The 23,174-nt window shown below is 33.2% G+C and overlaps 1 protein-coding gene across 1 annotated transcript in view; it reads right to left on the reverse strand.

Moving 5' to 3' along the window:
- Positions 1–21,606, reverse strand: part of LOC121370760 (synaptotagmin-1-like) — an 89,203-nt gene extending 67,597 nt beyond the window's left edge. Inside the window, exon 1 of the mRNA XM_041496212.1 lies at positions 21,547–21,606. The gene's annotated coding sequence lies outside the window, so the exon portion shown is untranslated. The remainder of the gene's footprint in view (positions 1–21,546) is intronic.
- Positions 21,607–23,174: the final 1,568 nt, after the last annotated feature.

Consider the following 23,174-nt stretch of genomic DNA (forward strand, 5'->3'; position numbering starts at 1 on the left):
GCTATAAAACATCATATTGGTCTCATCACTGAGATGTAATTGTTTTACTACAAATACATAAACAAGGTCTACTTATAAGCAATCAAGCACTATGCAATCTAGTAAGCACAAGAATAATAATTTTATTGCACTATGACATCATAAAGAAAACATGTCATCCATTAGACCATACAATTTCCGATTTCATTCGAGCAAACCGATAGCACTTATTGGTCAATGCTAAATGGAAAGAAAGAAAGAAATGTTTTATTTAACAACGCACTCAATACATTTTATTTACGGTTATATGGCGTCAGACATATGGTTAAGGACCACACAGATTTTGAGAGGAAACCCGCTGTCGCCACTACATGGGCTACTCTTTCCGATTAGCAGCAAGGGATCTATTATTTGCGCTTACCACAGGCAGGATAGCACAAACCATGGCCTTTGTTGAACCAGTTATGGATCACTGGTCGGTGCAAGTGGTTTACACCTACCCATTGAGCTTTGTGGAGCACTCACTCAGGGTTTGGAGTCGGTATCTGGATTAAAAATCCCATGCCTTGACTGGGATCCAAACCCAGTACCTACCAGCCTGTAGACCGATGACCTAACCACGACGCCACCAAGGCCGGTTATGTTGAAAGGATTCCCCATGTTACACCGGAAATAGTGCAATATCATGATTATCGGTTCGCAAAACCAGAGAGCAGTGCAATATGATCTGAAACGGAATCACACGTGATGGAACATTAACCAATCAGAAGTAATATAGAATATGCATGAGGTAATAACACTTGTTATTACACGTGTGCTTTGTAAGGGTTTTTTTTGTTAACTCTGTTATATTGAACCATTTGGATAATAACTGACTATTACACAAGGAGAAACACCAGAAATAAGGGAACATATAAACAGTAAAAGTGTATGTAAATTGACTGTAACCAAAACCCTCGCCCACAATATCAGGAAGTTAACCATGTTACTGGCAGTCAACCTCACAGCCACACTACTGATATTCAATCCCACATTACATCTCTATATTTCGTGCATTATAGTAATTAATTAAATTTGTTCTCAAATACTCTGTGATCCTTTATTTCTTTCCAACAGTATATTATAAAAACCAATACACTATATTAGTTCAGCCAAGAAAGCAATTTAGAATTGTTCTAGCTATATGACTCTTACATCCATAACTGAAACAGTAGGATTTTCAATTAAAACTCAATGCATTAATACACATAATACACTACATGTATGTACTGTATTATTTTAGCCAAGACAGCAATTTAGAATTGTTCTTGCTATTTGACTCTTAAAACCCATCAGTGAAATAGTATAATTTTCAATTAAAACTCAAAGTATCAATACACATGACACACTATGTACTGTATTATTTCAGCCCAGACATCCAGTTAGAATTGTTCTAGCTACATGTATATACATGTATGACATCAGTGAAACCGTAGAATATTTAATTAAAACTCAACACATTAAGACACATACATGTACTATTAATACACCATGTGCTATATTATTTCAGCCCAGACATCCAGTTAGAATTGTTCTAGCTACATGACTCTAAGACCCATCAATGAAACAGTAGAATTTTTAATTAAAAACTCAATGCATCAAAACACATAATACACTATGTACTGTATTATTTCAGCCAAGACATCCATTTAGAACTGTTCTAGCTATATGACTCTTAAAACCCATCAGTGGAATAGTAGAATTTTCAGTTAAAACTCAATGCATAAATACACATAATACACTATGTACCATATTACTTCAGCCAAGAAAGGAATTTAGAATTGTTCTAGCTATACGACTCTTGAAACCCATCAGTGAAACAGTAGAATTTTCAATTAAAACTCAACACATTTAAGACACATAACATTAATACACTATGTACCATATTACTTCAGCAAAGAAAGCAATTTAGAATTTTTCTAGCTATACGACTCTTGAAACCCATCAGTGAAACAGTAGAATTTTCAATTAAAACTCAACACATTTAAGACACATAACATTAATACACTATGTACCATATTACTTCAGCAAAGAAAGCTATTTTTCTAGCTATGTTACTCTAAGAACCCATCAGTGAAACAGTAGAATTTTCAATTAAAAACTTGGCGCATCAAGTGGCTATGAAGGAGAATTTGTGTCAAAAACAAACTGTGAGCCACTGGAGAAAGGAACGGAATGTGATTGAAACCCAGACAATTTCGCCATAAAAGATCAATGAAGTGCTTCCGGGCATGATGGCGATCGATCCATCGAGATGGTGAACACTACAGGTACATACAAATCACCTTCATGCTTCATGATTACTTCCATCAGCCAAGAATCAATAAATAATAGAGAAGAGAAAAAACCCCAACAATCAACTTAATGAACAAGAGTTTGAGACACACTAATATGAGCTTCGATTACAGTGTACATGTACACGAGCTGAGGGAAAGGTTATGTTACCTCATGTGGCTTACACTGTTACGGGAGTAATAATGAAGAAATCTTTAATACTAGCTAATGTGTCAAACAAATCATCAGGACACACATCAATAACAGAGTTATTAATCTACACCAGTAGGAAAATATGCATACTGAATGACAAAAGTCTGAAACAAAGTCACCCAAGAATTCAAATGATAACCAGAAAATCTTAGACTAACTTAGGTGTAATAAATAATAACTGCTGAGGTGAACTAAACTACATGTACCAGCACCTAGAACTGAATCTTTATTTCAACATCAATCTCTGCTTAAACAAGGAACATTAATTTTATAGGTTTTGAATTTTTATATTTCCTTAATAAATTCAAAAGAATTGAGTTCCTGTAGGCTCTTTTAGATTCTAAAGGATAATAAATACAAAATATAATGCACATATACGAATACAAAATATGATGCACATATACAAATACAAAATATAATGCACATATATACAGTACATGCACATTTCTGAATGAAAAACAAATTAAAATCACTCAAGGATATTAATTAAGTGTAAGATGGGGAGTCAGTGCAATGTTACTTCATTGCTCTACTGAGGTACAATGTATATAATGCAAAGCTGACATTTTCACACAGTAAGCAGATATCATTGACTTTTTCACCACAGTAACTGGCATCTAGTACACAGATATCATGACTTTTTGACCACAGTAACTGGCATCTAGTACACAGATATCATGACTTTTTCACCACAGTAAATGGCATCTAGTACACAGATATCATGACTTTTTGACCACAGTAACTGGCATCTAGTACACATATATCATGACTTTTTGACCACAGTAACTGGCATCTAGTACACATATATCATAATGACTTTTTGACCACAGTAACTGGCATCTAGTACACATATATCATAATGACTTTATGACCACAGTAACTGGCATCTAGTGTATATATATATCATGACCGTATGACCTTTTGACCACAGTAACTGGCATCTAGTACACAGATATCATAATGACCTTTTGACAACAGTAACTGGCATCTAGTACACATATATTAGTGTTTTCCACCATGCCTCAATAGTCTAGCACCATTTTGCCTTAATCAGCACCATGCTGCCCTGAGATTAAACGAGCCTTTTTCAGTAATTAATTCTAAAACTTCCTTTACAAAACACTTAGAAAAATGTATTATAAAATATGCCTGGTACTAGTATATACTGTGCAATTCATTTATTAAAGCAAACACATTAATTACATTTATTTTAATTTCATTAATTTTTTTGTCTTTAATAAAAAAAAAAAGTGCCCTGAAAATTAAAAAAATGCCCTGAAAGTGTTTAATCTACCATGCCTTGCCAAATTTCTAGGGAAAGCACTATATATATATATATATTGACCTTTTGACCACAGTAACTGGCATCTAGTACACAGATATCATAATTACTTTTTGACCACAGTAGCTGGCATTTAGTACACAGATATCATGACTTTATGACCACAGTAAATGGTACCTAGTACACAGATATCATAATGACTTTTTGACCACAGTAACTGGCATCTAGTACACATATATCATGACTTTTTCACCACAGTAACTGGCATCTAGTACACATATATCATGACTTTTGACCACAGTAACTGGCATCTAGTATACATATATCATAATGACTTTTTGACCACAGTAACTGGCATCTAGTACACATATATCATGACTTTTTGACCACAGTAACTGGCATCTAGTATACATATATCATAATGACTTTTTGACCACAGTAACTGGCATCTAGTACACATATATCATAATGACTTTATGACCACAGTAACTGGCATCTAGTGTATATATATATCATGACCGTATGACCTTTTGACCACAGTAACTGGCATCTAGTACACAGATATCATAATGACCTTTTGACAACAGTAACTGGCATCTAGTACACATATATTAGTGTTTTCCACCATGCCTCAATAGTCTAGCACCATTTTGCCTTAATCAGCACCATGCTGCCCTGAGATTAAACGAGCCTTTTTCAGTAATTAATTCGAAAACTTCCTTTACAAAACACTTAGAAAAATGTATTATAAAATATGCCTGGTACTAGTATATACTGTGCAATTCATTTATTAAAGCAAACACATTAATTACATTTATTTTAATTTCATTAATTTTTTTGTCTTTAATAAAAAATAAAGTGCCCTGAAAATTAAAAAAAATGCCCTGAAAGTGTTTAATCTACCATGCCTTGCCAAATTTCTAGGGAAAGCACTATATATATATTGACCTTTTGACCACAGTAACTGGCAACTAGTATACAGATATCATAATGACTTTTTGACCACAGTAAATAGCATCTAGTACACAGATATCATAATTACTTTTTGACCACAGTAGCTGGCATCTAGTATACAGATATCATAATGACTTTTTGACCACAGTAAATAGCATCTAGTACACAGATATCATAATGACTTTGTGACCACAGTAACTGGCATCTAGTACACAGATATCATTATGACTTTTTGACCACAGTAACTGGCATCTAGTACACAGATATCATGACTTTTTGACCAGTAACTGGCATCTAGTATACATATATCATAATGACTTTTTGACCACAGTAACTGGCATCTAGTACACATATATCATGACTTTTTGACCACAGTAACTGGCATCTAGTATACATATATCATAATGACTTTTTGACCACAGTAACTGGCATCTAGTACACATATATCATAATGACTTTCTGACCACAGTAACTGGCATCTAGTATATATATATATATATCATGACCGTATGACCTTTTGACCACAGTAACTGGCATCTAGTACACAGATATCATAATGACCTTTTGACAACAGTAACTGGCATCTAGTACACATATATTAGTGTTTTCCCTAGTTTGTTTTAGTATGGTGCGGCACCATGCGTCAATAGTCTAGCACCATTTTGCCTTAATCAGCACCATGCTGCCCTGAGATTAAACGAGCCTTTTTCAGTAATTAATTCTAAAACTGCCTTTACAAAACACTTAGAAAAATGTATTATAAAATATGCCTGGTACTAGTATATACTGTGCAATTCATTTATTAAACAAATATATATTACATTTATATATAATTTCATTATATTATGTCTTATATATATATATATATATATATATATATATTGACCTTTTGACCACAGTAACTGGCAACTAGTATACAGATATCATAATGACTTTTTGACCACAGTAACTAGCATCTAGTACACAGATATCATAATGACTTTTTGACCACAGTAACTGGCATCTAGTATACAGATATCATAATGACTTTTTGACCACAGTAGCTGGCATCTAGTACACAGATATCATAATGACTTTTTGACCACAGTAACTGGCATCTAGTACACAGATATCATAATGACTTTTCGACCACAGTAACTGGCATCTAGTACACAGATATCATAATGACTTTATGACCACAGTAACTGGCATCTAGTACACACATATCATGACTTTGGCACATAGTACACAGATATCATGACTTTTTGACCACAGTAATTGGCATCTAGTACACATATATCATGACTTTTTGACCACAGTAACTGGCATCTAGTACACATATATCATAATGACTTTATGACCACAGTAACTGGCATCTAGTGTATATATATATATCATGACCGTATGACCTTTTGACCACAGTAACTGGCATCTAGTATACAGATATCATATTGACTTTTTGACCACAGTAGCTGGCATTTAGTACACAGATATCATAATGACTTTGTGACCACAGTAACTGGCATCTAGTACACAGATATCATGACTTTTTGACCACAGTAACTGGCATCTAGCACACAGATATCATTATGACCTTTTGACCACAGTAACTGGCATCTAGTACATAGATATCATAATGACTTTATGACGACAGTAACTGGCATCTAGTACACATATATCATGACTTTGGCACATAGTACACAGATATCATGACTTTTTGACCACAGTAATTGGCATCTAGTATACAGATATCACAATGAGGTTTTGACCACAGTAATTGGCATCTAGTACACATATATCATGACTTTTTGACCACAGTAACTGGCATCTAGTACACATATATCATGACATTTTGACCACAGTAACTGGCATCTAGTACACAAATATCATAATGACTTTTTGACCATAGTAACTGTCATCTAGTATACAGATATCATAATGACTTTTTGACCACAGTAACTGGCATCTAGTACACATATATCATATGACTTTTTGACCACAGTAACTAGCATCTAGTACACATATATCATGACATTTTGACCACAGTAACTGGCATCTAGTACACAAATATCATAATGACTTTTTGACCATAGTAACTGTCATCTAGTATACAGATATCATAATGACTTTTGACCACAGTAACAGGCATCTAGTATACAGATATCATGACTTTTTGACCACAGTAACAGGCATCTAGTATACAGATATCATAATGACTTTTTGACCACAGTAACAGGCATCTAGTACACATATATCATGACTTTTTGACCACAGTAACAGGCATCAAGTACACAGATATCATATTGACGTTTTGACCACAGTAACAGACATCTAGTACACAGATATCATAATGACTTTATGACCCACAATGTATTTTATATGCACATGTACTAGTATTTGACTTTGCACATGGATTAAGTGTATGGGGATGGGAAGCATGTTTAAAAAATCACCTGAAGAATGCAAGAATGCTAGAGACCTTCGTCTCGATGTGCCTTCCATCATTGTAGTTGATAAATTATGTAAGTAGGTCAGTTTAATTACAGGGATGGACCTGGAATCACCCAGGACAAGTAAAACACTGGCACATGGACAGGTCGTCTTGATTCTTCAGATTCATCAGGCTAATTAATATATGCCTATATTTTCATGATACTTTTGCAGTTAGGATGGGTGCTGTCCATGCACATATAGATAAAAGCTTAGTTATAAAGCAATTAAAAAACAAAACATTTCTGGACAGTGGTCCGCATGGAAGGACAATATGTTCCATTATTTTATGAACTATGCACATATTTTGAGGTGTAATACAATTTTAAAAGTAATTATCCTACAATTTCACAGTTTTAAAAGGTCAAAATTCAACGGACAGATGACCAGACAAAATGGCAAACACAATTTTCAGTGACAAATACTTTCAATTACAATTTCAAAAGGCAATCGTAATAGCACAAAAGAAAATTAAATTAATATTTTCATGTGAATCTGAACAATCATTAAGCCATTGTTAAAACAATAGTTCAGCAGTTGCATGTACTTTGTGATGAAATTAACCTCGCTGGAGGTGCATACATTATTAACAAATTCAGACTTTACACACACACTGTGTCACCAAGTAGAACTGGCACATCCTCCAACAACTACAACAGATTTAAATTAATTTTATTGACAGAACGCAATAAGATTCAATAGGGCCAACAGTTTTCAAAGGAAAACTGTTGTCTCCAGTCAAACAGCCTGATTCAGAATGGACAACACAAGTAGATCAGTCGCTTGGTACCGAAAGAGGAGCGGTTTGAGCTACGTACTGGTTTTGTCTGCCAGTTTCTCACCAAATTCCACCACTGGAGCAGTGGACACGATCAATATCTCCATGGAAACGCTCACATCAGCCGACTTACGGAGAACTGCCATGAATAGAAAGAAATTATTTCAATACTAAACAAGTTTAGGCCTCCACCATAATGTGTAAGGTAATTACATGGTGCTTTGTTTTGTGGACGAACCAAAATCAAATAAGAAATGGTCTCAATGGTGGAAAAATCTTTCACCAGATCACAAATGAATGGTACATGTACAGCTTAAGGGATACAAAGCATGTAATTATGAAACATACCATGACGGACTGTTTGACAAATGTTTAAAGTATGTTTTCCTAATGAAAATCTATAAACACATAAACAATCTGTATATAAATACACATGTACATCATTAAATTATTATGCAAGACTGAATACTAACAACAATACATCTAACAGTTCACTTTATATGTCGAATCAAAATCTATAGAATTAAAACAAAAACAAATTGTATCTAATTGTGATGTTTACATACATAATATCACATAAATACACATACACACGCACTCACGCACACATACACACCAGGGTTTCTAAAATTTTAATAAAATCTACTAGGCATGGGATCAATTTATTTTTTTAATTTACTAGTCACAATTAAGTTAATACAATTTTACTAAATCATAGTAAAAATCATGTCACCTAAAGAGGGAGATAGATCTTAAAAACACTAACATTGGGGGGTTGGGGTGGGGGGCAGGATATTAATATTTACAAAATAGACTTACCGGTAACTGCAACATTTGACTTTTTTTCACTAGCCGTCAGGCATGTCAATAGTAGTTATTTACTAGCCCGACATTGAATATCACTAGCCATGGAAATGGGGCTACCATAATTTAGAAGCCCTGACACACACACACACACAAACGTACATAGTATAAGGAGTGTCACAATACACCGATGTACCATGATACTAATGCTGACGATACAAAACACGATACCCTAGCTTGTGTATTGCTTCATTTGGTTTTTTTACCATGTATCGATTCCTATTTTAACTTCATATCCATTTACCAACATCAATTTGTACAGAGATGTATTAATATCTTATTGACAGGTTATTTCCTTCACAGAAAAACAGTGAAGTGGACAGAGAATATGGGCCTGCTTAGGTCAATATGTCTACGATGTGGTGTTTCCACACTAAGACTGTGTTTAATCAGTGTTTCACTTTTATCACTCTTCAAAATCTTGTTTTACTGGGAAAACACAGAAAATCAGATATCATGATCCATATCATAATATATCATATCGTGGGTTATATATCATGATATGTATCATTCCATAAGGTAGGTGTATCATGATCGACAGCCCTAAATAGTACTGACCCCATTATGTGAAACACCAAGTGTCACATGCATTTAGCATATGTCAAGACACCTGATGACCATGGACTAAAACTATGCTGCGATGTCATTAAACAAATAGTCCTTTCTCTTATATTGTATGATACAGATTTCAATACATAAGCATACATACATGTATATTATAATCCTAGTAGTAAAACTTAGGCACAATTAAACAAATAGTCCTTTCTCTTATATTGTATGATACAGATTTCAATACATAAGCATACATACATGTATATTATAATCCTAGTAGTAAAACTTAGGCACAATTAAACAAATAGTCCTTTCTCTTATATTGTATGATACAGATTTCAATACATAAGCATACATACATGTATATTATAATCCTAGTATTAAAACTTAGGCACAATTAAACAAATAGTCCTTTCTCTTATATTGTATGATACAGATTTCAATACATAAGCATACATACATGTATATTATAATCCTAGTATTAAAACTTAGGCACAATTAAACAAATAGTCCTTTCTCTTATATTGTATGATACAGATTTCAATACATAAGCATACATACATGTATATTATAATCCTAGTAGTAAAACTTAGGCACAATTAAACAAATAGTCCTTTCTCTTATATTGTATGATACAGATTTCAATACATAAGCATACATACATGTATATTATAATCCTAGTATTAAAACTTAGGCACAATTAAACAAATAGTCCTTTCTCTTATATTGTATGATACAGATTTCAATACATAAGCATACATACATGTATATTATAATCCTAGTATTAAAACTTAGGCACAATTAAACAAATAGTCCTTTCTCTTATATTGTATGATACAGATTTCAATACATAAGCATACATACATGTATATTATAATCCTAGTATTAAAACTTAGGCACAATTAAACAAATAGTCCTTTCTCTTATATTGTATGATACAGATTTCAATACATAAGCATACATACATGTATATTATAATCCTAGTATTAAAACTTAGGCACAATTAAACAAAAATTAGTAGTTTATCATCCTGGTAATTTGGGGTATTTTTTTTTAGTTCCTGTTAAATATGGAATTCAGAACTACGTACATGTATTTTCACAAGGGTAAAGGTCAGTAGACCAATTTTTTTATTAAAATAAGACCATGAAGCATTGTAAATAATACAGGTGAGGTTTTTCTTTAATTGAATGACATCAGTGTTCTAATGATGTTACTGTGCATCTTTCTAAATAACAATAACAATAACAATAAAATAAATGTAATGAAAAAAGAAACAGAAGCATCATGACGCTTCCATTTCTTTTCTCGTTAAATCACAGCAGTCAACTTTACTCAAGTCTGAAATCCAATTTTTATAAAATAAAAATAAAAAACTAATGATTATTTGGATGGGGTTTGACTTGTAATGTTTAAATAATAGCTTCTGATCAAACAATTATGTCATGATGCTGTCACAAACTTGTTATTTAACAATTCTTTGCATATTCGTTTTAGCTCACAGAGTTTTCGATTCACAACTTTAAAGTTTAGCTAAAAAAAATAACATTTATACAGCTTGGAAATAATCAACAGCTTCATACATGTGTATGTACATGTGTAATATGTAAATTTTTATATTCAGTGAAACTTCTCTAAACCGGACACTCTCGTACCAAGTAAAAAGTCTGGTTTTAAGAGGTATTCGGGTTAGAGAGGTTCTCTTCCATAGAGTTATTTAAAAAGGCGCACATGAAAAACATCCGATTTGAGAGAATTCCAGTTTACAGAGGGTCTGGTTTTGAGAGGTTTCACTGTAAACCTTTTCAAAAAAGATAACAATAACAAAATGGTATTAAAAAAATGTGTTATCTCATTGAAATAAATGCATATTTGCCAAATGAAAATATTTCCATTTTAAAATAAACAATAGAGTTAATTTTTTTTTAAATTAATAGTTAAACATGTATAATTTCATCTAAGATGACTGACAATGTAACTTCAATAATAAGACTAAAAATATCAACAAACAGAACCTAAACAGGAAAATGATGAACATTGGCAGATATGCTAAGAATACAAAAACTATGAATGTGAATATTAGAAATATTAGATACAAATTACTCTGTCACATATGTGTACCGGTAGTATATATTAAAAAATGAGTTTACAATACATTGAGTCCTCAAATACATTGAATAAATTTATTAATATTTAGATATATCTCATTGTATTTTGCTCCAACCGAGACACAGCATATAAAGTGTGTAATTAATAAATCAATATGATCCCCGGACACTGAAGTGTGACTAGGAAACCCCGTAATTACATTAAGCACTAAAGTATCTGTCTCCTGCTGTAAACAATAGATAGCCACATTTAGCATACAGCTCGCCATGTCAACCGCACTCACTATATTAAAAAAACTCAAATGAAATCATTGCTAATAAACTTAATGTTGTACAACAAACCATGATAATGATGATAAATATGATAATGACAATGGTTATACATGTACTAATATTGATAATGATGAAGATTATTATGATACAGTGAAACCGTTCTAAAACGGACAACCATGGAACCAAGTAGAAAATCAGTTTTAAGGGGTATCCAGAGGAGGATCTAGGGGGACCCCCTCTAAAGTTTGCGACAGTTATAATTTTATTATACATGTATATTAATTTTCATTTTTTTTTACGATTCACTCCAAACCTCCCCCAAAATTCCATTGGCATTCGGCCTTATGTCAATGGGCCCCCCCCCCAAATGGATTTTCTGGGTCCGCACCTGGTAAATGGTTCTGTTCTATAGCGATAATTAAAACAGAACTATGAAAAACTTCCAGTTTTGAGTGAATTCCAGTTTACGGAGGGTTTAGTTTTGACGGGTTTTACTATATAATGTATTTGCTTATGTTGACGTAAGTATACAGCTAATGTTTGTTTTGGTTCAACGACATCACTAGAGCACATTGATTTATTAATCATCGGCTATATTGCATGTCAAAAATATGGTCTTTCTGACACAGTCATAGAGAGGAAACATGCTACATTGTTCCATTAGTAGCAAGGGATCTTTTATATGCACTATCCCACAGACAGGATAGCACATACCACAACCTTTGATATACCAGTCATGGTGCACTGGCTAGAATGAGAAATAGCCCAATGGGCCCCACCAGTGAGGATTGATCATAGACCAACTGTGCATCAGGTATGCACTTTACCACTGAGTTATGTCCTGTATGAGTTAAATAAATAAAAACACCTTATAATTACATTTGCATTAAGCTATCTAACTTAAGGCTGAAAGATATTGGGTTCGTATCCCAGTATCGACTCCCACCGAGAGCAAGATTTATCAACTTGGTGGGGGAGTACAGGGCCGTAGCTAGGATTTTTTGTTGGGGGGGGGGGGGGGCAACTGAGTAGTTAATAGTCTAAAACTCCTTAAACAGTAAGAACTGCCCCCCCCCCCCCCCCCCCCCCCCGCTAGCTATGGCCCTGGAGTATATGACCACTACACTAATGTCTCTCTCACTATAACCATTAACAATTAACCATTAACAGTCCAGATAGATTGGTGTGTATGCCAAGGATAGCATTTTTGAACCTTATTTAAAATATTTCTGCTCAATATTATAAAAACTAATGTAACAAGTGCATGTGTTCTGAAAGTACTGCTAAAGCAATACATGTTCCCTACTGGGCAAAACAAATTTTGTATCTTGTAAGTTCAAGGACCATAGCTATATGAAATTTTTTTAAATTGCCATAAAAGTCAACTTTGATCTGTAACAGTATATGATAAGCTTTACACAAAACTACAGCTCAGTACCTTGTGGCATTGCGAAAAAAAAAGTCCAGAAACTTGTTTTGGTTATCTCCTAGGTTCAAGGGCCATAACTCTGTCACAAATGGGTAAACTGCCATGAAAGTCAAACTTTATCTGCAACAGTATAAGCTATACACAAAATTTCTCCTCAGTATCTTGAGGCATTGTGAAACAAAAGTCCAGGAAACTATGTGGGGCAGATGGACAGAAAGACAGACAGACAGACAGACAGACAGACAGAGGGACGGAGACAAAACCTATAATTCCCTCTGGTTGGATCAGTAGGGATCTAATAAATGAATATGCTTGACACAATAGACATAATTTTGTGATTGGAAAGATAAGGAAAGGAAGACATTTTAAAAACAACACTAATGGCCTTTTGGTTTGTCATATATACTAACAGATAAAACATAGATATAACCACATACCACAACCTTGGTGGTGAGGCACTGGTTGGGATGGGGAAACAAAAAACCCATCACACGGGGGTCACCTCAGGTCAGCACTGACACTGACCTACATTATTTCTAATTGTGAAAGCATGATACATTAACTAGCTACTATACAAATAAGTACTTCAACTGGGTCATGTATTTCCATAACAAACAATACTCATATATTTCATGTGTTTTGACATATTTTAAAAATTAGTTTTCTCAGTAACATCTATCTAAAAATTGTAAAAACATATCCATTAACTTAAACTTTTTTAGGATATGCAATTTTACCCTCTGCATGTACCCTCTGGCAAAATCCTTGTTACAGTATTTCAAAACATAAATTTTATGACAATAAAAATCTTTTAACAACATTCTATATATTATACATTTACTGGCATAAAGATAATGTTTTGTTGTTTCAAATGTTAAAAATGAATACAAATCTTTATAAAACATTTAGGGGTTGAAGATATCTGTTAATATTTTGCACTTTTGAGATTCAATTTTAGCTATATACATTGTAACTCTGCTTTACATGTACAAGAAAGAAATTGTGCCATTTTGTAGGGTCATACTGGGCAAGATGCAAATGGTCATTCACGTTACGTGTCGGTTACAGTGATCGAAAATACCAAGAACAGGCATCTGTTTATGCAGAAAAGATAAAGAAAAAATCTTTACTTAAATGGTATCTGTAATTTGATTATTTTACCAAAACAAATGCCCATGATTCGCTCTGTTTAACAACAGATATATGTATAACAATAACAATAACCATATTCAGAAGTCTCTTCCTATAGGTTATGGTCAATAAGATTATGTTTTCACCTAACTTAGTGATAGGTTACAGTTAATTTTAAGTCCAGGCCTGGTCATACCACATACAGGTGTAAAACTTTATTAATTACCCACCTGGTAAATGTCCGAGTGTCATACACTTTTGACTGGTCAGATATTAACATGGGAATTTCATTTGTTTCATAAAAATAATATCTAGAAATGCCTATATAATTATATACATTGTGTATTTGTCTCAGGGCTTTAGATTACATGTACATCAAAGTTGAGGCAATAAACGTTGCGTCTAAAATACATGTGTCCAAAATACATATATGCCAAAAATAATCACGCCAAATTAAGTATAAACATGCTGACCTCAAAATATTTCACCTCAAAACCACTGAAATGTTAAGTTTAATTAGATTAAAATAACTTGAAATGCATTTCTGAATACTGACAATTCTATAGCAGCTACTAACGACAGTACTGAACTAAAACAAGTTTCCTACTCAGAAAAGACAAAAGTCCCCACTGTGCCCAAATTAGTGAGATCTGAAGTCCTGATTATGTTCACCATAAATATGGGATGTCACACACACATATATATATATATATATATATATATAGAGAGAGAGAGAGAGAGAGAGAGAGAGAGAGAGAGAGAGAGAGAGAGAGAGAGAGAGAGAGAGAGAGAGAGAGAGAGAGAGAGAGAGAGAGAGAGAGAGAGAGAGAGAGAAAGAGAGTGTTTTGTTCTGATGGCAGCCATATTAGCCACAGTGTTGCTGGTTACAGTCAACATCATTTATGTACCATTTGAAGAACTTTTCAGATGCTAATAATAAAAACACACTAAAATTGTAATTTTCATGTTAATGAAATTTTCACATATAAAATGCAAATATCAGATAAAATTGCTCCACAGTAGAGGAAATCATTTATTACAAATAAGCCGAATATTTTAATCTCTGAAAAATACAAACCTGGATTACAAACAATGCAGGAAACAACCATTGGTTTACTGACCACACTTACATGTATAGAATAAACTATCAGACATGCAGATTATCACACAACAATAAAGTTGAAATATAATACTTCTTTATCAACATTATTTGATTAAAAACAAAAATAACACAACATTCATGTACATGTCAATCACTGTTTTATTCAAATATAAAAATCAACATTCAAATATTAGTACAATCACAATACTGATATGGATGTTTAACAAAGTATTAGTGTGTATGTGAGAAAGTCAAAAGGCAAGTTATCTCACCTTGATGATGTTAAAAGTGAGATACCAGTACAGTGAAACCCCGCTATTAAGAGCACCCATGGGACTTAATAAATAGGGTCTTATTAGCATAGTGGTCTTATTACTGGGTTAGTGTTATTTTAAGTTGATTTCAAATTATATACAATTATAACATAAGAAATAGATTGCAATATCATTTACGTAACTGAATGGAATCCATTGATAATGCACTAATATAGAATTAAGAACTAAAGTACTGTCGGAAATAAAATAAAAATGATTTTCGTCGATTATTTCTTTCATTTTAAACTGACAAGTAAATATTTTGTAAATACCTATTCAATGATACTCTACCTAATTTAGCATTTACTTGTTTGGGTTCTCAATGATGTACAAGGTAGTGTTTACTCTTGAAATTAAACTAAAGATATCAGTAAACAGGAGATCTGTGACCTTTATTGGAACAGACTATAACACATTTTGATTGATATGTGTCAATTTCATTTACCCTTAAACAAACTATCAATTTAAAACTGCAAGTTAACTGATTATTTTGAATTGCAGCATAAATTATTAATTATGACAAGCATATTTATTGAATATAAATTCAATATCAGTACATTAGAAATTTATACAATCTTACAACAATTTAAAGGTGCTATATCATAGTTATATGCGAGCTGCGATAAAGATTCTCCAATAAAAATGTATTTTCTACCAGTAGATAAAATTATTTCCTATAATCATTTATGGGCATATTGTTAAAGGTGTTTTCTTTAAATGTTAAATAAATATTTTATTAAAAAAAAAAAAAAAAAAAGATTTGCAATAGCTGTCATTGTGCAACACTGAGACAGCACCTTTAATACTAGTGTAATGGATCACTCATAATGGTTCTTGACAGTTTTGCTCAATAGTTACTTATAAATGACTACAAATATTTTGTTTTGAAGAAGGATAGGTGTAAAACATCATCAGAAACAGTCCCTCACATATTGTAACAGCAATGAAATTGACACAATGACCAAAAAAATTTATAGTCTGTTCCAATAAAGTGCACAAATCACCTGTTTACTGATATTTTTCTTTTAATTTCAAGAGTAAACACCACCTTGAACATCAATGAGCGCCCAAACAAGTAAATGCTAAATTAGGTAGACTATCATTAAATAGATATTTACAAAATATTTACTTGTCAATTTAATATGTAAGAAATAATCGACGAAAATTATTTTTATTCTATTTCCGACAGTACTATAGTGTTAAACTCATTTTGTTAATGTCGCTTCTCCAAATAACACTTGTTTTGTTACTTATTGGATTAGGCAGTCACCTTGAGCGATATTCCAATTAACAATTAGCTCCGCTCTGTTACGTTGGGATGACGGTGAATGTGTATCTTCAATTAAATAATAATACACAGATGTCGAGGCAACTTCAGAGTAATCAACCGACTGGACTAGGCGTTAAAAGTAATTGAAGTGATGCTCCACTTAATAAGTTACATAATATGTATGGTGAGTGTGTTTCTTTATAAATATGTTTAATTAGCATGACACTGTAATCGGAATGTGTGTATTCATTTCATTTCAACTTATTTTCGTGCTTATATCCAATTAAGATTCAAGCACGCTGTCCTGGGCACACACCTCTGCTATATGGGCTGTCTGTCCAGGACAGTGAGTTAGTTGTTAATTGTTAGTGGTTAGTCAGAGAGAAGAGGGTGTAGTGGTCTTACACCTACCTACTGAGTCATTAAACTCGCTCAGGGTGGGAGCCGGTACCGGGCTTTGAACTCTATACCTACCAGGTTTATGTCCGATGGCTTAACCACGACGCCAGCAAGGGAATATGTGCAGGCTTGTGGGTCACTTTAGACTGACTGCAGTACGAAAACAACCAATCAGTGCGTTATATTGCTCATTAATATTAACTAGGTTTTCCGGAAACTTAAAGTACCAGTATCCTTCTTTGATTAAGAAGTGCTCCATAGACTGAACTAACATAATTACTCTTTGACTGTCCTACCTGTCATTTGTTAACAATCACCGAGAACAAAGACACCATTAGATGCATGACTTTTCAGCACTTGTGTAAACAAAAAATGCAGAAAATTCCCTATCATAATATGGTCGCTTTGATGGGGTCAAAATGACCAATGGGACCGACTCTACTGGTCATAATCTGCAACAGTGGGGTGGTCTTAGCACCGGGGTAGTTTTACCAATAAAATAATAAGGAAATATTCCGGTCTTTTAAAAAATGGTCTTAATAGCGAAGTGGTCTTAATATCGGGCCGGTCGTTAGGTGAAGCTTCACTGTATTACTTTTCCGACCATGTAGGTGTTGTAGTTGGGAGTAAGTACTGTGGAGTATTCTGTGAGACCAAAGCATCGTGTACACAGTCCACAGTAAGTGTTTTTGAAAGGAAAATTATTATATATCTGGCCCCGTGCTTATAAACCTTAAAGTCTAGACTTTAACATCATGGCAACGCCATTCAAATAGCATTACATTAAAGTCTGGACTTTATTAAAGTCTAGACTTTAAATTTTATAAGCACAGGCCCTGAAGTGATTAGAGATGCGAAGGACACTTTGTACAATTATAATGTGATGTACACGTTGGCTGGGACATAGCCAAGTGCACTTGCAGAACTGCTGCTTAGAAATAGGCAATCTCCCCTTACAAAATTCTGAATATTAATCACAGCCATATTCCATTTGTGTCAAGGAAACCAATGAATTGGCATGTAACTACATAATGAATAAAGTTAAAATTCATTAAAAAAAATGTGATATTATGTTTTAAAATCCATTCCAATTCAAATTAAAAAAACAAAATGTTAAAAAGAATTTCAGTATAAATAAAAATGTTTCTTTACAGATTAACATTAAATTATACAGATTAAATCTCATTTTTAATACAGGGGGAAGACAAAATGCTATAGAACAGCCAAAGTATGCAACCTGACTTGCACTGTCGCTGAAGTAAAAGATAATGCAGTATCAAGAAACTAAAAGTAGAACTGCATATGCTTTAGTAAACTAGTCTGAGAATGGCAGTCCTCTTTGTGGCAAAGCAAGAGGGATGGAATAAAGGATGAAATCTCCAGTAAAGGATCTCCTTGGGAGTGGCTGTTCTATAGACAATGCACTAGATAGAGATACATGGAATCATCCAGTACTTTACCAATAGCCCACTGGACTCTGCATTGTACAGAGATACGGCCCTGATCATGTATTACAGGTTTGTCATTCAGATTACCTTGGATGTTCCATCAACCGCCTTAAAACTGTTGAAGATAATTTGTACAGAATTTTTACTTACCCGGTACACTGAACTTTTCCAGGATTTTTTTTTTTTTTTTTTTTTTTAATGGTATGAGTTTAAAACTTAATAAATTATTATGTTTTTATATGAATTTTATCTTTATGCCAATTCATTGGTTACCTTTGCTGCAAACGGACAATAGCCTCAAAATTAATATTTTCTGCCTCAGTAAAATGTAATAATGCGTGTGTGTATGTGTACTCACCTGTGTGCATTTAAGTTGGATATTGTAAATGCTACAATAGTAGGCTACTAATAAAATAAATATTGAAAGAAAAATAAATCTGGGAAAAAAACAAACAAACAAACATTTTACCAAAATATATGATTTACGTTATCGTATTACAAAGCATAAAAGCGTACTTATTGTTGATTACTGTAATCTTTGGACGGTTATGTCATCAGGTAAGTCTTGGTGCCAATACTTTAGATCTGATCTGTTCTTATTTAATGCAAATCACTTAAACTTAAAACAATACAGACGACAATCAATTAACCAACCTTTGGAATAATCCTGGTAGTAATGGAAAATTCCATTGTTATTTTTATATGTGTGCATATGCTCACTTTAGTGAGTTAAAACTACAAGATAGATTTTGATTAAATATGATTCATTTTTACAATACATTGATTAACAATTGTCAAAAAGTAGGTCTACTATCGTGTATCCAGTCCATTCCAAAAAGCCAATAAAATTAAATTTCAGATTAAAAAAAAATACATGCAGTGTATGCAATACATTTTGGGCTTTATTTCTGGAAAAACCTGGACCAAAACCACAGAAGCTGAGTCTGGCGCTGTCAAAATAAAGAGCATGTTCTATGTCTTCTGTTGCCAGATCTGTAGTTCACAGACTCAGTGTGTTTTGTCACATTCAATTCAGTTTTAGTGCATTTCCTTTTTAACTGGTACCATACTCACCAGACTAAAATCGATGGTCGCCCAACGGACTATCTTTGTAAAATTCTTTGTCACACTTATATATAACCAATAAACAGTGGCGACTAGGTCACTGCTAATTTTCAACCCTGTTAATAATATTATGTATCATTTTACACTCAAAATATTTCCGACCAAGTGTTATGGCTCAGTAGTGTTTTATTAAATAAGTGATTTTTGTGACAGCATGTAAATAGTTTTATGTATGTGAAAAATATTGATTGATGCTGTTTCTGTGGTGCTCCAAAGAAGACAGAGGAGCTAGAACCTATTTAAACCAACCATGGCATATCACATAAAATTACTGATCGTTATTATTGGAGGATAACTATGTTGTACACCATAGAGGGGAACTGGCAGAAGTTTTTCCCGATATTATATCATCTGATCAAATCGATTGTACAGTATAATGTGCTTGTGCAGACACCATTTCCTATTAACAGGTCAGTTCATGACCACTTGTTTTGAAACATCTGAGTTTTCATGGTGATATAAGGGTTATGAAATGTGAACATTAAAGTTGCTGACAGTCACTTTTCACACCCTTGTTTTGGCTTCGTACACAATAAATAAAACATATCCAACAGTAATTTTTTATGATATATTTGACAAAAGGTACTTTTTATTTTGTTCATCTTTTAAAACTTAAAATTAATATTTTGTCCAGAATTATGATAATAAACAAATACCGACCTGTAAACAGCGATGTTTGCTTGTCATAGAAAGTTGATAGGGGTCAAGGTTAGTAGACCAGTTTTTCTTTTAATGTGGCGAACCATTGTAATAATATAGCTAATTTTGAATTTGAATGACGTCAGTATTCCAATGGCGTCACTTTGCATCTCCTTACAATAACCATAAACATGGTACATAACATTTTCAATTTAAGAATGCTGAAAAAAATTGCAATGCAAAATTGCCATTGAAATTTTATTTTGTTTGAACATTAAATTAATAATGCACCTGAATGTGTTTGAAGAAAATCTTGTGATTAAAAAATTGTACCTTTTACGAAATATGGATTTTAAGTAAAATTATGGTAAGATATGCTATATTTATTGTGCACGAAGCTAAAACAAGGGTGCAAAAAGTCACTGTCATCAACCTTAATTTGGTATATTCCTGATAGAAACCTAACCCTAACCTAACCCTAATATTCATAACATAAAAATGAAAATAAAATATTTTTATAAACTTTTTGTTATAGAAAAACGGGAGCAACTCTTGGCATGGAGAGATTTGTTGAAGAACCGTAACAATTGTTACAAGTCTCTCTGACGTCGAATTCGAGACATGTTTTGCAACTTTTGGAGATTTGACAGACCTAAATATTGGTTACCAAAATTAAATTAATTCTGAAATTTAAAAGCAATATCTTTGTTTGTACGCATATTTGTAAACTAAGGTAGGATTTTCCTTTGGCACTGTCACGTAGCGTAGGCTATAATAAAGAACATTATAAATACTTATCATAGAGTTAGGGTTAAGGTTAGGGTTAGTGACAGTGCCAAAGGAAAGTCCTTCCTAAACTAAAGTATGAGTCATTAATTATATTGTCACATAATAAGTAGAATACCTGTATTTAGTCTTGTATTTTGAGGAACACAACAACGATTGTTTACGTTTTGAAGTGGTGAACTGAAAGAGAAAAACAAGCCGAGTTAGTTCCCTTTAGTCATAATTCCAATTTTAGAAATAAGTCGAAATTCGGCATAGCATTTACGAGCTATACTGTAGATTCAATAAAAATGGGGTGACAGCTTTTGCTAATTTCTTGAATGTATTTAGACTAAGCATTTTATAAATATCTTAGATTGGATGGCGGTAATCCAGTGGTATAGCGGTGGTCTGGTGCGCGGTCGGTCTAAGATCGATCCCCGTCGGTGGGCCCATTGGACTATTTCTCATTCCTCGCCAGTGCACCACAATTGGTATATCAAACGCATGTATTATCCTGTCAGTGGGATAGTGCATATAAAAGACCAGTTGCTATTAATGATTAACAAGCATTATGAGAGTACTGCTAAAGCAATACATATCTCCTACCGGGCCCTAACAGTTTTTCGTATCTCCTGAATTCAAGGGCCATAACTCTGTCAAAAATGGGTAAATCACCATGATCAGTCAAACTTGATCTGTAACAGTACATGATAAAGCTATACACAGAATTTCAGCTCAAGACCTCAAAGCATTCTAAAGGGAAAAAAAACATCTGAAAAACTATATGTGGGACAGACGGACGGACAGACAGACACATTTTATTACACAAGGAAAGAAGGAATTTGATAACAGTTTGTCAGAATGTGAGATAAACAGACAAACGCTTACTGTAAGTAGACATTTAGTTAACAATTATCTATGAAACAATTTCAGGGAACAGGTATAAAATAACTGACTAGATTTCAGGTACCGGTACATGTATTATGTATAATAACTAAACATTTCAGGGATTGTACATTATTCCCGATTCCTCAGACATCACTTATATTATGTAAACTTTAGGGATTATACACAATCCATAATAATATACATGTATTCCCTGTAATACACTTATATTATTATAGGCTTATGTCAGCTAACGTCAATCAATAAATAAGTAATAAATAAATAAATAAATAAATAAAAATGCCATTCCATCCAGTTACAATTAAACAAGGTACCTTTCATATACAATACAATACAATGCAATGCAATGCAATGCAATGCAATGCAATACAATACAATACAAACTGCTTTATTTCCATGCTTACATAAAATTATGGTGTATACATATAAATTATACTTATAAACAGTCTGGTGACCCAGCAATAATAAAGCTAATGATAAGAATAATGAACGATTAAATATATAACAAAATAAAACAATTTAACTTTATAAGTGCTAAAGTGACTTAATGCCACATATCATTTGATAGGGCGTTTAGCTAACAAACTAGTTCTTGCTGTATCCATGTTCCAATTTTTTTTCCACAGATAAAAGAACACATACTGGTCAAGGATTTATATATACCAGTCGTGGATCACTAGCTGAAACTGGAAATAGTCCACTAAGTCCAGTAAAAGGAATTTGTAACTCGTTATATATGCATCTCACTTGACCACTCTAGACGATGCATCCCCGTTTAATCAGATGTGAAAAAAAATTGTCATCACTTTCCTTTACAAAAAAACCCCACAAAATTTATACAGTAATCCATTGAATTGA

Source organism: Gigantopelta aegis, chromosome 4 (genome assembly GCF_016097555.1).
Source record: "Gigantopelta aegis isolate Gae_Host chromosome 4, Gae_host_genome, whole genome shotgun sequence".
In the NCBI taxonomy this organism is placed as follows: domain Eukaryota; kingdom Metazoa; phylum Mollusca; class Gastropoda; order Neomphalida; family Peltospiridae; genus Gigantopelta; species Gigantopelta aegis.